Below are 14,567 nucleotides of genomic sequence, written 5' to 3' on the forward strand. Positions count from 1 at the left end.
CCGTGGACTTGCACTCTAATTGAAAGGAAGATTGGAAGTAAGTTTGACAGTGCATGCTGATAAGGACACATTTGACATGAAACACCTGGTCCAACTCAGAGGACACCAATATTCAGATTAATCTGGCATGAATAGGGATCAAGCCATCTCTTAAGTGTGTTAGATTATTTAGCTAAGAATCAAAAAAGCTAACAGGTTCTTAAGAGTTTCTCAATCTATTTAAAAACCACAAAAGCCACACTAAAGTGCCATGAGTAATCTTAAATATCCAATGCCTAATCCAGAGCTTACTGATTTTAAAGGAAAGATGTTTGCTGTCCGTGGGTTTGTAAACAGTTCCTTGAAATCCTTAAGACAAATCTGACTGTTTTATTTCCTCTGCTGTATGATCAGGCCAAATTTTATATTCTTCTGTGTCTGACAATGTTACAATGTTATTAGAGAATCTGCTCATGCACGTTCCAGTGCCTAACAAAGGGGGAAAAAAGGGGCAAATTCAGTCCTGAATAGAGACCAAAGAGATGAGGGAAGGCGGAGATCAGAACAGCTGTGTGAAACGGAAGTTCTTGTCATATCAGATGTTGCTGTGGGGGATGATGGCCAAAGTATTTCCATGCCCCTTAGTGGATATATATTAGATGAGAATCATTGACTTTAAATACACTTCATGAGGGGGATGAAGGGTCAGGGCTCTCAGGACTGATATACTTTGGATGGACATAATTGACTGTACTTTGACTGTAACTTGGGCTCGAAGGCTAAGTTTGCACTGTATTCAACTAGTCCCATGGGGCGAGTAGTCCCACAGGTTTCCTAAAGTGTGATATGGTCTCAAGATCCGGCTGTTCATATCAGTCTTTGTAAATCCCACGTGTCTGAAAATGTGGAAGCACTTCCAGGGTAGACATTGGCCGTCTTGTCTGCACAGATTGATGGCATGGCACTGATTGGTTGGACAATACATGAAAGGGAGATGAGCAGCATATAACTGCTGGAAAGAAATTTCCCCTTTAATGTCCTGCATGCTCTAAATCTAGTCCAAAGAATATACCTGATAAAAACAGGATGGATGTGATGAAAATTATTGAGTCTAGTCTTAAACCTGCAATTAAAGCACAGAACTATACTTGGGACACCTTCTGGCGTAGTGAGTTGAGCCTATCTCACATCCCACCATTCTTGGCTTCATTAACAGGAGAGTGAACCTATAGTAGAGTGCTGGAGATCATCAGTGCCTCGTCTCCCTCTCTTGAGGGTCTGGGTTTCTCCAACTGCACCAGTCTGCAGTCAGGGGCTTAGTTGTTCCTCATCTGACCAATACATAGATCTGAAGAGAATGTTTAGAACAGTGCTTGGGCAAATTGTGAATCATTAATCATGTTTTGAAAAATATATTATAAGGAAGGTTTGCAATAAATGACTCACATTTATGAATAAATAATAAGTTTAAATATATATGGGACATAATAAAAATAGTCCAGCAAAGGGCCATGGAGATGATTATGGTATTGGAACATCACTTCTAGGAGGAAAGGCTGGAATTGTTTACCCTGGAGAAGGCTCAAGGGAGATTCCTATGTAAAGGGTAAGGGTAAAGAAGATGGAGCCAGGCTCCTTTCAGTGGAATCTGGTGACAGAACAAGAGACAATTGGGGCAAGATGTTCTGTCTAAACATCAGGAAATACTTTTTTTCTCTGAGAGTTGCTGAGCATTTAAACAAGCTGCCCAGAGAGGTTGTGGAGTCTCTGTCCGTGGAGAAGTTCAAAAGATGTCTAAATGTGGTTCTGGGGCAGCTCTAGGTGACACTGCTTCTGCACGGGAGTTGGACATGACCTCTGGTGGACTCTTCCAACCTCAACCATTTTGTGGTTCCATGACTCTGAATACATGCGAGTGATTATGCTCATGCTTTGCAAATTCTCAGTGGAAACAGAGAAGTGTGAGTGCATAATCTTTTCCTACAAAGTCTTCTCCTTTAAATACAGGTGCAAAATAAAGGATAAGAAAGCATTATTTAATGATGGTTCTTCCAAAATTTAAGTATTAATTTCCAGTGGAATCAGAAAGGCAGAACTAAACTCATTATAGATGAATCAACTCAGTTACATTGTTCTCCATCTATATTCATGTCTTTGGAAGAGTGTATTTTTGCCGCTGTTCACTGTTTCATTGTTTCATTTATTTCATCTCTTCCTACCTCATTTGGAAGTGTAGTAAGAATAGTGGATTACTCTGTAGAATTGATTAGTTGACAATAGGGATACGTCTTCTCTTTTATTTTCTCATAGTACATTTCTAAATTTTCTCGTGCCTTGTCAGTTGTCTTTTTTTTTAATTACATTTCTCAGGAAAATGTTAAATGACTAAATTCCACAAGACAGTAAACTGAATGATTGAGCTGAATGAACAAAGCAAATTATATAGTAGGTTAATGACACTCCCAAAAACTTGGGTGAAAAGCTAAAGCAGGAATGGAATACTAATCAGAAGCTGCCTCTAACCAGCAATTACATATGCTTGTGAAAAATACTACTTTTACGTTACATTAAATCCCTTTTTTTAGTAGCAGCAGCAGCAGAAGCCATGATTTCTTAATGTTTAATTCTTATGAAGCAAGGGAAATATTTGATCCATAATAAGCCATTATTGAGCATGGAGGAACTAAATAAAGAATGTATTTCATGCAGCAAGCAGTGCTGTATCTAAAAGGCTCTGAATACAAACCTGTGCTTACTCAGGGTGTGGCTGTGAACGGCAATTTGGGGCAATTTGGCATTTCCCTCCGTGTCAATAGTGTACTGCTTGTTTCTAGCAGACAAGTGTCTGTGCTGCAGAAACCACCATAACATCTTGCAGTAACTGCTCCCCTTGTTGGCAGTGGCAGCAGAGCACACGAAGGGAGCCAATGTGGAGATAATTACCCTGGCTCCACCAAGGTCGGGCCTGGGAAATGTTTGTGGGGTAGTGTCTGCTGGAGCTGACTGGGCTTTAGCTGACATAAAGATTTCATACAGGAGACTTCTACCACTAGAGTTATCTTTCTGACTCCTTTCAAGAAATATAAAGTAACCTATTTATTTTCCAACTATGCACTGGTTACAGATATCACAGTGCTATTCTAGAGGCTACGGGTGTTCTTATTCAAAGGTTTAACTACTGCAAAGTCAGTGGGAGGTCTTGAAGTATTCTCACTCATGAATACTACAGCAAATTTCTGAAAAGAAACAAAGAAAACTCTGTTTCACACCTTTTACTAACAGAGCCCCAGAAACCCCTGTGTCAGTCATGGCACGCACATGGAACAGGAGACAGTACTTCTCTTGATACAAAAGACAGACAAAATACAGTGGGGGGCAAATAGGGCTCTAGGAAGTGATCTGCTGAGGACCACCTAGAATATTGACTGAAGAGAAGGGAAGAAAGTATGAGTCAACTAATAATGCTTTAGTCTCATATCCGCTAGATCATGGGCTTTTCATGCACATCCCATAATGGTATCACGTCAATGCACTGCATATTATTTGTATATAAATTATTAGTTGTAACATATTCCATATGTGTCATGGTTGATCAATACAGAACTACAATATTAACAGGTTACTGGTTAGATCCAAAATCCACCAATATGAGTGTATAAAGAATATTTGGATGGAGCTTATGATAAACTAAAAAGGACAGTCCCTGCAACTCTGTATGCCATTTGAAAGATGAAAGAAAATAACAGTAAGAGCAAAGTAAGAGCAATAAGTTTATCAGTCCTTAAAATAAAATAATATTTTGTTTTGTGAAACATTTGTGAAGTTCCCAACATCCTTGCCTTGGCAGAAAAGCATCTATCTCCCAAAGTTATGGAATCCTAAGGAACTTGTGAAGACTGGCCTCCTCACTTTATAAATGATAAATTTCTGAGGACCTCATACAAAAACCTTGTGATCAGAACTCAGCTTTTTGAGGGCTTGCAGCTTTTCAAGTTGCCCTGGTTTGCCAGCTGAATTTTGCCTTCTGAGAACCTTCCAAGTTACTAGGAAGAAGGTAGGTGGGTGAGGAGAAACTGGGCAAGAAGTCCGTGAAATATTTTGATGTCACTGAACTGGCATCTCCTGGGGAGAGAAAATTGTTGCATAGGAACATTTCTGATCAGTTTGGTTATGATTCCCTACAATAATGCAAAATGCATGGATTCCACTTTTTATGGCATGCATGCCTATAGGCCAATCTCTTTGCATATGTGCATGTACACATTGCAGAGGGTAGGTATACACCATTTCAGTATGTCATGCTTTCAAAACAGTGTAAAGCTTCTCTAATAACAACAGGGCTCGAAGACTGAGATGGCTGGGATGTGATCAGACCCTGTGCTACTCCACATCTGTAGGCCAACCCAGGAAGATATTTTGTGCTGATTATTTGTTATTAACATGATTTGTGCATTACCAATCATTCTGAAAATATGCATGGACCTTCATTAAAGAGTCAATGACTATATGAAACTAATTAATAAAGAAATAATATTCTTAGAAATGGAAACTGTCAACGTTGGTTTCTTTTTTGATTTATATGAGTAATATCATACATGATTATTGTAATAAGTTAAGTTAATGGAAAATGTCTACGATTTATAAGTGCACTTCTAACTAGTTCCATCTGAAAGAGATAAATATGTCAAGAAATTATACTAATTCCCTTCCCTAAATATGAGAAGATGTAAAGATATGATTTAACGTCTCGCAATCAGAAAAAAGTCCTACAATCAGGAATCTGCAATAAATATTTACATCATGTTTTTTGAAGACAGGGAGAGTGCAAACATGTTTGAAGCAGACTAAACATGTCTGGAATAAATTCTAAAAATAATTTCCTCCGAAGAGAGGTTAATTCTTGCTTCACAAGGCAGGGCTACAGCTAACAGTGTCTTTCCTGACTGTGAGCTTCTAAAGCAGGGTTTTTAGATAAGCAAGTGGTTTACTCTAACAGACACATATCTGAAAGCTGAGAAGGCATAAGAGTAAAGCCCAAAAGTGGGTTATATATCTTAGTGCGAGTGCTCTGGGTTATATAGTGCAAGTCAGAGGCGTGTCACAGAATGCATATGTGGGGAAGGATGTCATTATGCTCCATCCAGGTTTGGATTATTGCTAAGGCTGAGAAATGTCTGAGATGTCACAGAGCCAGAACTCACACAAGACTCTGTACAATATGACTGCTCTGTGGCTCTGCTGAAAGCAGGGAAGGCAGGGAGCTCCAGTGGGCTCCCTCTCTGCCTTGTGAGAGAGCTCAAGAGAGAAAAGGAGGCACATGTGGAGGAAACCTTGTCACCATGTTCCTGCAGTAGGAGTTCTTCAGTGCCTGAGGGGCTCCTTATAGCTCATGCATGCCACAGGAGATGTGACTGGCCAGTTTGCTTAGAGACCGTATTACTGGTTTAATCAATCAGTTAAGGTACTTTCTCAAGACAATATTTCCAATTTGAAAAAAGGTTATGGCTGGCAAAAAGCTTGAAAGTAAGGCATATTTTCTGGTCATATTCAAAGTCTTATATCTGATGTCTGCTTATGTCACAAAAATTAATTTCTCTTTTATTTCCTGTTCAAATCTTTCATCTCCTGTATAAGACAGTGAACTTCTCCATCGTTCAGTGATTTTGATCACATCTGGCATGGAAAATGGGTTGGAAGCTTTCCCTTGCATTAAATGTCCAGGAAATCCTTGTTAGCAGGTGTGCTGCTCATTTTTCCAGTATTTGCCTATGGTCTTGCAGTAGACCTTCCTGAGATAAGGTGGCCTGTCAGCTGTAAAAACTCGGATTTCCACCTCCATGCTTTGGTTTTGCTCCTCTTTACCGTGCTTGTGTGAGTGAGGCTGATCCTGAGTATGGCTGGAAAAAATGAAGCACTGTCAGCAAGTTTTCAGTTATTAAGTTAATGGCTTCTGTTAGTACGTGGCAGCTGGGCTGGAGACACGGGCTGTGCTGCCAGACTTGAAGCAGGAGAATGAATCCATAGTGCAGAAACTCAGGCAAACCAAGGGTCTCACTCTGAAACTGTTTGTGAATTTGGGCAACACAAAAAAAGCAGGTTCATCCTTTAGAGCAGCCAGGAAGTTGCAGTGATGGGGAAAGAGGATTCAGATGGGCAGTGGTGATGGTATTTCCAGAGTGACATGGGAAGAACATAGCTTGGTAGATACATGAGTAAAGGAAACTGAACTCTTGGTCTGCTGGCGTTCAAAATTAGTAGAAAGCTTACAATGGTCTTCAGGCTTTGTAGGCAGCAGGGAAAAGTGATGAATGCTGCTGCAGGAATTCCCCATGTTAGCAGCAGAGCTCTGAAATGTGTCCTCTGGTTTGGATCCACAGATAGCACAGAAGGAAATGAGGTTTTGATCTCAGGATGGGATATGAGAGACGTGAGGTAAAAGGGAAGTTTTTACTACTTTGCTTCATTGTGTGCTTTTAAAGGGAGACATTAAGAGATAGGGGGAAATGACTAAAATAACTCATAATTTGTGCTAAGATGTGATACACTTATAAGAAAATTTCTCAGCCCTATAATTTTTCTAAATCTTTATGAGCAACAAATACTGAGCCAAATTTCACAAAATCAGATAAAATACCAAAATTGAGTCTTTTGGAATTTTTAAACTCTAAGTAGCAATATGTTTTGGAAAATATCTTGCCTTCAACAAGAAAAAACACCACAGGAACCTCAAATATACATTTTTATTAACCATATAAACATACAAACGAGCAATGAAACACTGAACTGTTTGTCCTGTGGTTTTTTTTAATTAAAAAAATGTACTTAGTAAAGATGGATTTAGCAATTATTTTGGAAATGAAACAGAAATATGTTTCCACAGAAAACTGTTGTTCATATTTTCTTTTTCTTATTGATATTTATATGAGATAATATAATAAGCATTTTTAATTTTTTTGAGATTGCGGTATAGCATTTGTTTTTATTATTACTGTCTATAGTTGTGATGCTTTTTCTTCTACTAGATTAACTCATGTAATTTTATTTTTGCATATTAATTTGTGATGAGAACACCCATTTAAAATTAATTTTTATAAAAACTTTAAAAATAATCTTTCTTCTGTCAACTGTCTTCAAAGACAAATAGAATTTTCGTCTTCTTTCTTTATATTTGTAGCTTTTTGCACTACTGTTTTTAATTTGTAATGAGCAATATTTGTGCAGAGACATTTTGTTATGAAGACAGCTGAGCTATGCCAAACATTATCCTACTAGCTCAAACTGGAGTTGCAAGAAAAAAATCCAGACTATGCCCTTTTGAGTGGCCATTTATTCCAAACAGTGATAAAATAACTTCTTTTTAGATGGTGTTGCATAATTCAGACTATTTCTCTACTAGGTTGGGTTTTGTGTTTTTTTCTAAAATGAGAAGAATTATTGCATGTTTCCCCTCCAAAGTTTATTTTCTTCCCTGGAAATGCAATAAAATTCTGAAAAAAATTGACATTGTAAGTGATAATAAGTATTTGGAGACTCAGTTGGTAAATACAAGATATTCAGATGACACGTTGAAGGCACTGTTCATCCATCGTCTCCTCTTACCACCCCAATCTTGAATTCCTCGTTGAAGATATGGCAGTTTTGTCCTGGTCGAGGAATATAGAAATATGACAGCATTTACATAACAGAGATAATCAAAAGTCCAAGCTACATAGATAATTGGTTTAATACAAAGGTCCTCTTGCTGTTCTTTTTAAAATTTATTAATTTTTTTTAATATCTCTAATGCAAGTGACAGTGGCAATATAGCACTGATTATAGTAATTGCAATCTGGAAGACCATTTAAAAGCTATCAATGCTTTTACATTCGATGCAGATCTGTTACAAAAACAATGTCTTTCCAGAGTATTCATAATTTCTATGTATCAGAAGCATCAGAAAATACATAAATATATGTTTTTCTCAAAAATCTGATCTGCTTGCAGATGATTTTCTGTAGAAGACAGCTGCTGAGAAAATCCAGGGCTTTCTGTTGTGCAGAACTGACTGGTTAATAGTAGCAGAAGACTGGATTAACCGATATGGCATGAGTCTTCTCTCCGGAGACCAGCTCCCGACTCATCTTGTTATGGTGCCAACACAGTGGTCAGTTGAAAGGATCTGCAGAGAGAGTCCAAGCCCTAATTACAAAGAAGCAATTGCAATAGCAAAAGTTACATACCTTTGAAATTGCTCAATTAAAAGAATTGTCATCACGAATAAATGAAGTATTTTTGACTTTGATCTTGAAGTCTTACTACTGAAGCAGTTTTAAGCTTGTGGTGCTTTACAAAGAAATGTGCTCTCAATAATTATGTCAACTCTTCTTGTGATACTGACCATTAGAAATGAGAAAAAAAAAAAAAGAAAAAAAGTTTCCACATAAGCATTCGAACTTCAGAATTAATGTATTGGCTATATTTGTTCCCACTCATACTCAGTTTTTGAGATCCCATCAAACAATCTTTTGATCAGTCGTGGAAGTTAGTGGAAATACAGAATTGCCTCACTGTTTATGGAGACTTTATATGAAGGTTTTAGTACTGGCATGTCAAGCCAGTTGGAGAGCAATTACCTATCAAATCTGGTAACAAAGACCAACAACTTTCCTTTTCCATAGTTAAAATATATATTTGCAATCTGCCTGTAGAATTAAGCAATTTCACCAGATTGAACAACCTCACATTTGACAAAATCAGAATTTGCTTTCAAATGTGCACAGCAACAAAGGTGTGCTGTGATGGAGCTACTTATCTCTTCCCATAGCAGCCCTCACAGTGCTGTGCTTTATGGTTGTAGCTAGAACTGATAATACTCTAGTGTTTTGGCTGCGGCTATCCAACCCTACTCCAAGGGCCAATAGGCTGGGGATGGGCAAGAGTTTGGGAAGGGACACAGGGACAGAGGAAGCTGACCCAAACTGACACAAGGGATATTCCATACCATATGGCATCATGCTCAGCAATTAAATCCAAAAGAAAGGGGGAGAAGTGGAAGAAGATGTGTCTTTTATTGAGGTGTTTGTCATCTGAAGCCACCACCATGTGTACTGAGGCACAGCCACCCAGGAAGGGGCTGGACATCACCTAATGATGGGAAGTAGAGAATAAACCTCTTTGCTTTTCTTCCATATGATCTTTGCTTTTCTATATTAAGCTGATTTTTTCATCTTGTTTTCTCTCCCTGTCCTGCTGAGGAGGGGGACTGAGACTGGCTTGGTGGCACCTGACAGAGAGCCAATGTCAACTCACCGTGGAACAGCAACACATTTTTGCAATTAATTATGAATTGCTTTTCTAAGCTTTACTTCAGTCATCATAAATAGTATGGGACCTCATCCTCTTCAAGTCTTATAGGATATGACTTCCTCTGGAGTCTCCTGTTGAAAAAAAAAAATGCTCTGGAGTGTGTAACTTAGAAAGAAGCAAAGTCAATTCAAGTTTATGAAGAATCACAGCCAATAGCCAGGAGACAGGAGAGGCTGCAGTGAAGACTGGGCAGCCCTGGAAGCCAGAACTGGGAGCTCTGAAAGGATGAAGAGCTCAGAGGAGGCAGCCAGGAGAAATGGCCGTGTCAGGACAGGACACACCTAGTAGTGCTGCAGGGTAGGGTTACTTCCAGTGTACTCTACAGGAACTTTTATTACAAAACCAAAATATTTTTAGCAAAAATCAGCCTGGTGGTTGTAGTGCTATTAAGTTCTACATACTCTCTTGATAAGCTGAGAAATGCTCTATTATCAAAAGTGAAATATCCTTTGAGTAGGGTGCTTAGATCAACTGCACAGAGTGAATACAAAATCCTGAACATACAGAAAGAGAGGTCTCTGACCACCAAGTAGGCTTTTGATATAAGACCTTCTGAAAAAGTTCGGTCATGAAGTCTGAGAAGCTCCACAATTGGGCTTCCCATGTGGCTGGTAGACAAACACCTTATGATAAGTCATGTGCCATAGATTTATTTTGGCCAATAATTTCTGAACAGACTTATGAATGGATTCACGAGATGGGATAGGAAGCGTACTTTGGAGAACAGATACCCTGAGATACTAGATCTATAGACTAAATAAAAAATATCTTATAAAAAATAAACACATTTTGAGGCAAATCTCTAAATAAGCCAGGACTGTAAATATGTTTAAATTATGGATGATCATCCACCAAAATGGACAGTTCCACCCATTCCTCATCTCATGCAGTTTCTCATTTCAGTCTGTGGAATCCAACTAATTTTCATTGTGCTAGACTTTTTTTTCTTGAACTGACACCAGTTCCTTACTAGTTTTGAGTGCAGCTGCCCAAATGTTTACTGCAGCCCAAGGGGATACATGGTGTCATGAAACTGAGCAGGCTGGTGGTAAGAAAAGGGTGGGATGGCCCTTTTCAGTCGCGGCGCTGTATCTTGCTGTCTCAAACAGATCATGAAACTGGACTGTAAGAGAAATTTCCCTCAGGACACAGACATGCTGTGGGATGAGAAAATCCTGCCTGTTGGTATTTTAATGATCTGGAAGAGTGCACATATCTTCTGCTGGACTGAGACCAGTGTTGTCAGCTCAAAGTTGTATATTGTATTTACTCGAGTTGTGCTAGCTGAAAGACATTAAATATTATCCCTTTCTTTTTGACTGAATCAGAATGTCCAATAGAGATGAATCGGGCTGCTGTGTGCAGAATTTTGATTGTATTCCCCAGGGAAAAAAAGAATGAGTTAGGTTAGATATCTTAGAGTAAAGTAATATGAAGTTGGATTAATCTATGCACATCAAATTCATACAGTGTTAACTATGCAAAATACCCATTCAGATTATTTGGCAGCAGATTTATGGGGACAGAATGGTATGCCCTCTGATAAAAACTTACTCTAATCTAGAGTTTGAATATGTGAAGACATATGTTTATATTTAGAACTAAATAATATAAATTTTGACATGTGGGCCTTATATAATCATGGTCTTTTGATAAGTATAATGGCATAACTAAGCACATGATTGCAAATAAATCTCATTTCTAAGTATTTTTATTAAATTAATTATGTCATATAAAAAGAAAGAAAATAAGTTTTAATGGTAATGAGCTATATTTTAGATGACTACATATTAACCACAGTACTGACCGACTGCACAGTCTTCTTGGCTTTGCTCTTTAGACAAAGGCAAGTCATTCCTGCACATGCCTCTTCCTTTCTTGCTATTTTTGGTATGCCTTGTTTGTAGACTCCTCAGTACAGATGTTATTTTACCATGGTGTGTACATAACAATTGGCAGATTGGAGCCTGGCTTTTAGCTGGGAAATCTAGACATGAATAAATAATGTTAATACTACGCAGTTGCCTGACTACATTGTTTTTCATAGGTTGAAGGATAACAGCTCATCAGGAGTCCCACAGCTTTTTTTGTACAGACTGGGCATGCAAGTAAGAGACCTAGCATAGGTGTTTGCAGCTGACTAGCAACCCCCTACCCCATATTGTGGATATCATTCTATGACTTAGGAATGGGAGGTGCACAAGAATTGCTCAGGATCCTGATGAAACGTGTCCTGTTATATGCTGGTTTCTTATTTCACTAGGTAGTAGGCAGTATACATATGGGTGAGAGAGACGATTGCTGGAAAAATCAGTTTCTAAACTCTCTACAAGAAACCTTCAGTGAATTGGGTTGAAAAATGAAAGCACTAGGTCAATGGGAAGGAGAAAGAAACATTAGTACACTTGTAAAAGCACTTTTTGCTCATTTAACAGGTCAGCTATGCACAAGTAATGTATAAAACAGAAGCAGAGGTAGTTTCCTATCCTAAAATAAGGCATCATTATGGAAGCAAAAATAAATAATGACAACAGTATAAACATTCATAAATGTACAATAGTTCCCATTTCTTCAGAGAAAACTTATATTTTCTGTAAAAATGTGTGCTTTGTATGCTTTATATGCTTTCAAAACTTTTCACTACAAAAAGCTTGATTAGTTATTTCCAGGGAAGAAAATAATTGCCTTTTCTCATCTACAAAACCTGAAAGTAATTTTGTAGGAATTTATGTTTTATACAGAATGCCTTTTATTACCAAGAGTTCTTTCCACAGCAGGACTGGAAAGAAAGTTATCAGGCATAAAAATCAGAGGTAGAAACGCATTTTCTTTTCCCTGCCATTGAACTGGCTGCTCTCCATGGCAGACCATATCATGCTTTCTGCAGAATGCTCCTAAGGGCTCAATACACTGATTTGTTACTGGGAGTGGCATAAAAGTGCTGGTGATTCAGTTCCTAAAATGCCCGCACAGCATGGGTTGATCTTCCTGTTTCCTTTCCTGGTATTAATTCTATTAACCTTTGTTAATTTTATCTTATAAACCCTAAATAATATATATTGCACCCAGTATATTCAGTCTGCCACTATGTCTCTATCACACTGATTCTGGGCAAGACTAAATTTTTAAAATCTTTCTTAGTAAATTAGTACCTAATTTTATTGCTCTTTCCTGAAAATTCTCTCCCTTGAAATTTTTTTTCTTTTAATGTGGCTGTAAAAACTCCATAAGCTGCTTGAATTTCTCTTTTTGTTATAGCTGAATGAGAAAGGAATTTTGTGCTTTTTCTGACTCTGTGATGTGTACATGCATAGGTAACCTCAGAGTACCATTTCTAGTAGTTTATAGCTCCAGCTGCTATAGAACATAAATAACTAGGCAATCCTTGACTAGGCAATTGACTAGTGAATCAATATTTGACCTTCTCAGAACTTCAAGATCAGAGAAGGGGAAAAAACCCCCATGCAATATGTTTTAAGTCCCTTTTCCCATAAGTCGTTCTTTCAACCAAGTGTTTTTTGACCTTTGCCTGTGTTGTTGGTGATAGATAGTGATCCAATGATCTGGCTGTTTTATTTAGGACTAGTAGCAAGAGCTGAAGCCACTGTGCATTCTGATTTGCAAAGCAGAGGTACCAATTGGCTGTATGGCATTGGACCTCTTCTGGTTATTTAAATGTCCGGCCGGTTGCCTAATGGTCCCTATGGAGGCCTTTCCACTCATCCGCTGCCATTTCAAATGTGTCTTCCTTTTTCCTCTTCAGCCACAGAATAAAAGCATCCTCCATTCTCAGTATAAGGAATAACAATCAGAGCTCAAAAAATGGAGACTCAAATGCTTGGGATCTTTTATATATTGTAAGCAGAAAATGTAGTTGCCCTCTTGGGTTGTCAAAATGAAGTCCCTTGGTAATGTAATTGCATTTATATCATTTTGTGGGAGTGGCTGCTGAACAGAGCATTTTTCTCCCGCCATCTTCCTTAATACAAGGAAAAGCATACTCTTAATGCAGATTTCTTTGATATACTGCAGCATCTCACAAATCTCCGTAGGAATTTAAGTGTTCAGCAGAAAACTATTTACTCAATTCTCAAATCTTTTATGAAACCTAACCTTCATTGCTCCCCCAAACCCTGCAAATCCTAAGGAATATCAAACCAAAAAAGCAGATAAGCACTTTTAATTGGAGGGTAGATAACAATATTTTTTCACTTATACATTTCTCCAGAATATAAGTATTCATTTCAGAAATTGAAGTTGTCCATTGTTGCATCTCAGTTAAACGGATGTTGGATTCATGGTGATAAAATGTTATATTAGTCATCTGGCACTAGAATTTTCCAATATAATTGAAATCTGAATCATATATAGCATGAAGTCTAACTATCATTGTAGATAATTGCAGTGGTCTTACACATTTGTCACAAAGCAAATATGGTAAAATAGCCTTCAATGGCTGAGTGATGCATAGTTGACCTTATTACATGGTTTCTTGAAGTGTGACAGCAGACTAATACTTTCATGTGAGCAATGCTGATAGTAAAGGTCAAGGAATGAAGATGACAATAACAAATCTGACTTTCAGCACTGTAAAGTGAAAGCCATTAATGATAATGTATATTATTACAGCCAAGACATAATGTAGAGCTTGAAACTGTGCAATGTAATTTATTTGATTTATTTCAATTTACTCTTATTTTATTTGTGCACTTAAGAATAGGAATTGGTTATATAATAGGGAAGCAAGAGGATAAATTGCTTCCCACCCTCTTTGTCTACAGGGCAGTTTTTATTTTTTTTCCTATCCTCTGAATAACTTTATAAAACAACAAAGCTAGAAAATTAGTTGCATTTTTTCTGTGTTCCAGATAGGTCAGATAAATTTACTATGATACAAAAAAAGCCTTATGATCTGTATATTAGAAGTAATAGATGTAGGAGAAATTGACATTTTCTCAGAAACAGTTGAGGACATTTTACAGTAGCTGTATTCTGAGCAGTAATGTCACTAGACAGACTTTTTTCCAAAGAAGAATGAAGGCAGAGACTGGAATTTCTGAGAATTTTGTTGTACTTCTTTTTTTCCTAAGTAACACAGTAGGCTTAGTCTAGTCTAAAGGTTAGTGTCACCCTTGGAAGAAATTTTACTAATATATATCCTAAGGGCTGTGGGCACACACATCTGGTGATTCTCCTTGGAGGGACTTCAAAGGCCACCTGTGGAGTAACAGCGGAGTAAGATG

The sequence above is a fragment of the Corvus cornix genome, chromosome 1A (assembly GCF_000738735.6).
Source record: "Corvus cornix cornix isolate S_Up_H32 chromosome 1A, ASM73873v5, whole genome shotgun sequence".
Lineage (NCBI taxonomy): Eukaryota > Metazoa > Chordata > Aves > Passeriformes > Corvidae > Corvus > Corvus cornix.